The following is a 5694-nucleotide window of genomic DNA, read 5'->3' on the forward strand; positions in this document are numbered from 1 at the left end:
AGCTGTCCCTTGTGAAGCTATGCTGGGGCCTAGCAAACACAGAAGTGGATGCTCACAGTCAGCTATTGGATGGAATACAGGGCCCCCAATGGAGGAGTTAGAGAAAGTACCCAAGGAGCTAAAGGGATCTGCAACCCTATAGGTGGAACAACAATATGAACTAACCAGTACCCCCCCAGAGCTGGTGTCTCTAGCTGCATATGTATCAGAAGATGGCCTAGTTGGTCATCAGTGGAAAGAGAGGCCCATTGGTATGCAAACTTTATATGCCTCAGTACTGGGGAACACCAGGGCCAAGAAGTGGGAGTGGGTGGGTGGGAGAGTGGGTGGGGGAGTGTGTGGGGGAGTTTTGGGATAGCATTGGAAATGTAAATGAAATAAATACCTAATAAAAAATCCAAAAAAAGAAAAAAGAAAATCTTTATATGCTGAGGAAGTAAAGTAACAAATATATTGCCTGGAAACTCTGGAGGCTACAGATCTGAAATCAAGGTGACAGATGTTAGGGCTGGTTTCTTCTGCCGGTTCTGAAGACTCTTCCGATGGAATCTTTGGAGATCTCCTTGATAAGTCCTACCTTTCTTCTCCCTCCTCTTCCTTCTTCCTCTCTCTCTCTCTCTCTCTCTCTCTCTCTCTCTCTCTCTTCTCTCTGTCTCTCCACACACACACACACACACACACACAACTTCACAAGTGTTCGATTCATAACAATGTCCGTAATGTTGGTTAGTGACCCGATCCTTTATGATCTCATGATCATGTGACAATCACAATCACCCCATTTTCATTAGGGTCTCATGGTCAAGACATCCATTTATGAATTTTGAGAGGTGCCTAGAACTCTAGCAACAAAATTTAGTCATGGCACTGCCCATCACTGATCGCGTATCTTCACTGACAAATCTTTCCAGAGTGTGAAAGTAAGGAAGGAAATGAAAATCTTGGGCTTCACAGTCTGTGCAGTAGTTTTTAGATGTCTCCTGCAGGTAGTAAATTCCTTTCTTGTACAATGAATGGGGAGTTGGAGGTGAAATCTATAAGAGTCACTGGAAGCCTAAACCATCTGTCTGCTTTCAACTGGAGGTTAATGTCACAGATAAACTCAGAAAACAAAGAGCATGAAGAACATGACAAAAATTTCATGATGCTTACAGACGCAAAGCTTTTATAGAAAAACTAGAAATCATTGAGAATGTTAATACCTGCATGTGGAAGTCAGAGAACAGCTCTGAGAGTGAGTCCTGTCCTTCTACCTTCTTTTGTAGATAGGATCTCTCTGTGTTTCTACTGCTCCCCAAAGTCTTTCTATAAAGGATAGATTTCTCTGGATTTTGCTTTTATTGACCCTCCCCTACCATTTGCTTTCTTGATCTCATTAGCAAAAGGAAAAAAATTCCTATTGCATTCATTTACATTTTGAGCCACCATGGGGGAGAACAGCAGTGCCTACTACCTGGGATCTTGTTCTTGTCTGGAGCCTTTAGGCCAGTGATTATCAACCTGTGGGACATGACCCCTTTGAGTGTTGAATGACCCTTTCATAAAGGTCATTTATGACCAAGAGAAAACACAGGGATTTACATTATGATTTATAACAGCATCAACATTATAGTTATGAAATAGCAACAAAAATAATTTAATGGTTGGGGTCATCACAACATGAGGAAGTATATTAAAGGCTCGCAGCACTATGAAGGTTGGGCACTATTGGGCCTTGACTGTGCTTTAGAGAGCATAGCAAAACAATTCATGTCACCTCTCACCAACTCACAATTTCTCCTAAATGCAGAAGGGCTTCCTAGATTGTTCAGAGTCTGCCTGGAGAAGCAATAAAACCATCCCAGACCATCGTGGGACGCTCTTTCACCTACAGCTACAGCCACTCTCTCCTTGTCTTAGAGGGAAGCTGGATGCAAAGAAGACAACCCTGAGTTTTATCACTAGAAGGAGATGAAAACTGAGAAGGGACAAAATAGAAACTGTGCTCCACCACTGCTAATCAGCAGGTAGGCTGGCTCCCTTCCTCATGCCAAGCCGAGTTTTCTGTTCTCAGCGCCTCTTACCTCACCCACCAGGCACCAGCTCTCCTTCTGTTTGAGAGCCACAGCATTTTAATTTTGTCAGTCTGAGCCATCCCACCCAAATCCTATGGCATGCGCACAGGGTGGCACCTTCTTTGCACCTACTCCATGGGATGAAGAGCCTGGCACCAGCCCTGCCACTCACGATGGCTCTGCCCATACCTGCAGTCACAGGTTCCTTTGCAACAGTTAATGTCTGGCTATACTTTCTGAAAGGCAAATGAGATGCATCTCCTTCCCTTTTAATGCTCACCACTAATATTTTTAAAAAGAAAATGGAGAAAACTTTCAGCATCTCCGACAGTGTGTTCCGTGAGTTTCCTGGTGGGAGGTGATGAAGGCATTTTTTAACTGACTAAAAATGGTTAGCCACAACACCATGAAAATATCCCAGAATGTTTTAAAATGAAGGGGATAAAAAATCCTCTGCCATGGAAATAGCAGTTAGAGGGGATACAGGGGCTGCTGGCAGCTCTGAGTGGCTGATTTTATTTTCTCTAGACCTCTTTAGTGATTTCCATGCCAATTTCCACCTACTAAAAAAAAAAAATCTACCCTCCCAAAGTCCAGAGTGGGGAAAAAGTATGGGCCATTTGTTATTTTGGACACAGATGATTCCAGCAGAGGTAGAACATTAAAATGTTTCAAGAAGCACAGCCTTTGAACTGCCGCTATAGTTCTCATCTGTCACCAACCCTTCCCAGTTGTGAACCCTCTCCATCGAGAGCAGAACCCTTTGGTGGCTCTGTATGCTTCAGGGAGTCCTCCCTGGGTACCTTTTTTAAGTGGTGGGATTTAGCCAGGGCTTGTTACTAATGCTTAACAACTACATATACCACAGACAGATCTAAGCTCCAAATTACGGCAGACAACACCATTTTAAAATCTCCCACCATTTTCAACTTTTCTGCCTCAAAGATGCCCACTGCTTTGTTCCGTATTCCTGGCTGGAGAGGTTGGTGTGAGTGGCAGGGATCAATACCATACTTGTTACCATGCTTTGAGTCCCTTAAGGGGACAACATCAGATCATATGTCTGGAGGCCAAAGGCAGCTAAAGGTAATTTGCATACGACAAAAGGAAGTGTGAGGGAGATTTCAGCATTACTATTTATCCCTTCAAATAGCACTGGGTGCATTTGTGAACCCGATTGTTCTGGTTGTTAACGACTTGAGCTGTTGTATTGATTTGAATTTCAAAAGTGAGAGTTTCTGCTACTCTACCATTTCTCCTAGTCGTTCTCCACATAGATACCCCTGAGGAAGCCTAGTCTAGGTCTTCTCCTCAAATATCTCCACATGCTCTTAGGGAGGACACTCTTCTTTCATTAACTCAAGATCCCTCTTCTTGAGGGATCTCTTGGAGGAGCCTGTAACCTTGACTTGGAAACTGAGGGTGTCAAGAGCTGAAAGAGATAGCAGGGGAAGGAGTGTGAAATTCAGCCCAAACTGGGAGAATAGAAAGGGGGAGAAAACAGTACATTATCTCTTCTAGACTCACAGGTCAGCATTTCCACCATTATGCTGGGACTAAATTACAGTGGAATGTCACAGAAGAGCCAAGCACATATGCAAGTTTAGGCACCAGGAGATTCTCTTGGTCTTCTCCCTCATGGTTAGTTTTCCAGGGAGATCTTCTTTGAAATGCACAGGGATTTGATTTATAGAGAACTACTAACTGTGCATTTCTGTTATACTAGCCGAGATGGACTTTTAAAACTCAAATGTAGATCTCTGCTGCCTCTGCAATGCATATACAACCAACCAGATCCATTTTACCAGATCTTATTTTGTTTGTTTGTTTGGTTAGTTGGTTTTGGTTTTTCGAGACAGGGTTTCTCTGTGTAGCCCTTGTTGTCCTGGAACTCACTCTGTAGACCAGGCTGGCCTAGAACTCAGAAATCCACCTGCCTCTTCCTCTCAAGTGCTGGGATTAAAGGTGTGCACCACCACTGCCAGGCTCAGATCTTGGTTTCATTTGATCATTTCTGAAGTGTTTGAGAACAGAAACACACTCCTGTTTGGTTGGGCTTTTTACTTTGGTTTGCCTGGACAACTAATGGAAGGGCTTGTGGGTTTTGCTTTGAGGTGTTATATGCCTTTCTCCTCCAGCTACCCCCTGTGAGAACCTAAATGAGCCTCTTCTGGAGCGCATCTGAGCTGTCAGGGACTGTTCTTTTTGAGTCGGTTTGAAGTGATGCTGGACATCTGTTCCCTCCATCTAATGCGAGGCTAATTGCTTTACACTATGGCTAAGTAGCCATTATACTACATTCTTGGTCTCTGATGCTTATCTTTGATGACTCTACTCACTCCTCAAATATCAGATTTCCTAAATCACTTAATTCCCCATCAAAGAGAGGGGAGAAGCAGATATTATCTCCTCTCATTTTGGAAAAGGAGCCAACAAGACACGGGTGTACAATGATTTATGAGGTTTGGGGGATGGACTACATCTGCAGACATTGAGCTGGTTTGTTTCATCGTGTCCTCAAGTATTTTATTTAAATGATAATTGATATCATGCCTGGGCACCTAAATTCTTGTCTTGATTGTGTGATTCCTTTGCAGTATGACTCTTGGATGTGAAGGAATCCCTCTATCTCTTGGAGCTTTTTCTTATCTACCAAAAGAATGAGTTGGACAAGATCTGCAAGAGCTATTCCTCAGGAGTTTCCAGCATCTGGGTCTAATGATGACCTCTGTTGAAGACAATGGGGACAAAGATGAGGTGGTGGCATTATTTTATTTTCCAAAGCTCTGAATAAAGTGGATTGGCTGAAGAGACAACTTGTCATTATAGACTCTTCATTTACTACATGGCATAATAATTTGATACCTACTTTCATTTTAGTCTTATTGGACAGTACTGTTTTTTTTTTGTTTTGTTTTGTTTTGTGTTTTGTTTTGTTTTCTTTTTTAATGTGTCTCTAGGTTGTGTGTGGCTGGCCAGAAAGGCACACAAAGGACATTGGATCCTTTGGAGTTGGAGTTATAGGTAGTTGTGTACTGCCCAACATGGATGTTTGGAAACAACTCTGACCCCTGGAAAAGTAGCAAGAGCTCTTTTTTTTTTTTTTAATTTGGTATTTATTTCAATTACATTTCCAATGCTATCGCAAAAGTCCCCCACCCACTCCCCTACCCACCCCCTCCCATTTCTTGGCCCTGGCGTTCCCCTATACTGAGGCATATAAAGATTGCATGACATATGGGCCTCACTTTCCACTGATGGGTGACTAGGCCATCTTCTGATTCATGTGCAACTAGAGACACGAGCTCCAGGGGGATATTGGTTAGTTTATATTATTGTTTCACCAATAGGATTGCAGATCCCTTCAGCTCCTTGAATAATTTCCCTAGCTCCTCCATTGGGGGCCATGTGATTCATCCAATAGCTGACTGTGATCATCCACTTCTGTGTTTGCCAGGCCCCGGCATANTTTCACAAGAGACAGCCATATCTGGGTCCTTTTAGCAGAATCTTGCTAGTGTATGCAATGGTGTCAGATTTTGGAAGCTGATTATGGGATGGATCCCCGAGTATGGCAGTTTCTAGAGGGTCCATCTTTTTGTCTCAGCTCCAAACTTTGTCTCTGTAACTCCTTCCATGG

At 43.1% G+C, this 5694-nt stretch overlaps 1 long non-coding RNA gene across 1 annotated transcript in view; it reads left to right on the top strand.

Moving 5' to 3' along the window:
- LOC115030399 overlaps nucleotides 1-4854 on the top strand; it is a 22820-nt gene extending 17966 nt beyond the window's left edge. Inside the window, exons 2-3 of the long non-coding RNA XR_003836005.1 lie at nucleotides 1790-2006; nucleotides 4652-4854. This is a non-coding gene — a long non-coding RNA (uncharacterized LOC115030399). The remainder of the gene's footprint in view (nucleotides 1-1789; nucleotides 2007-4651) is intronic.
- The last annotated feature ends 840 nt before the right edge of the window (nucleotides 4855-5694 follow it).

The sequence above is a fragment of the Mus caroli genome, chromosome 2, assembly GCF_900094665.2.
Source record: "Mus caroli chromosome 2, CAROLI_EIJ_v1.1, whole genome shotgun sequence".
Taxonomy (NCBI): Eukaryota; Metazoa; Chordata; class Mammalia; order Rodentia; family Muridae; genus Mus; species Mus caroli.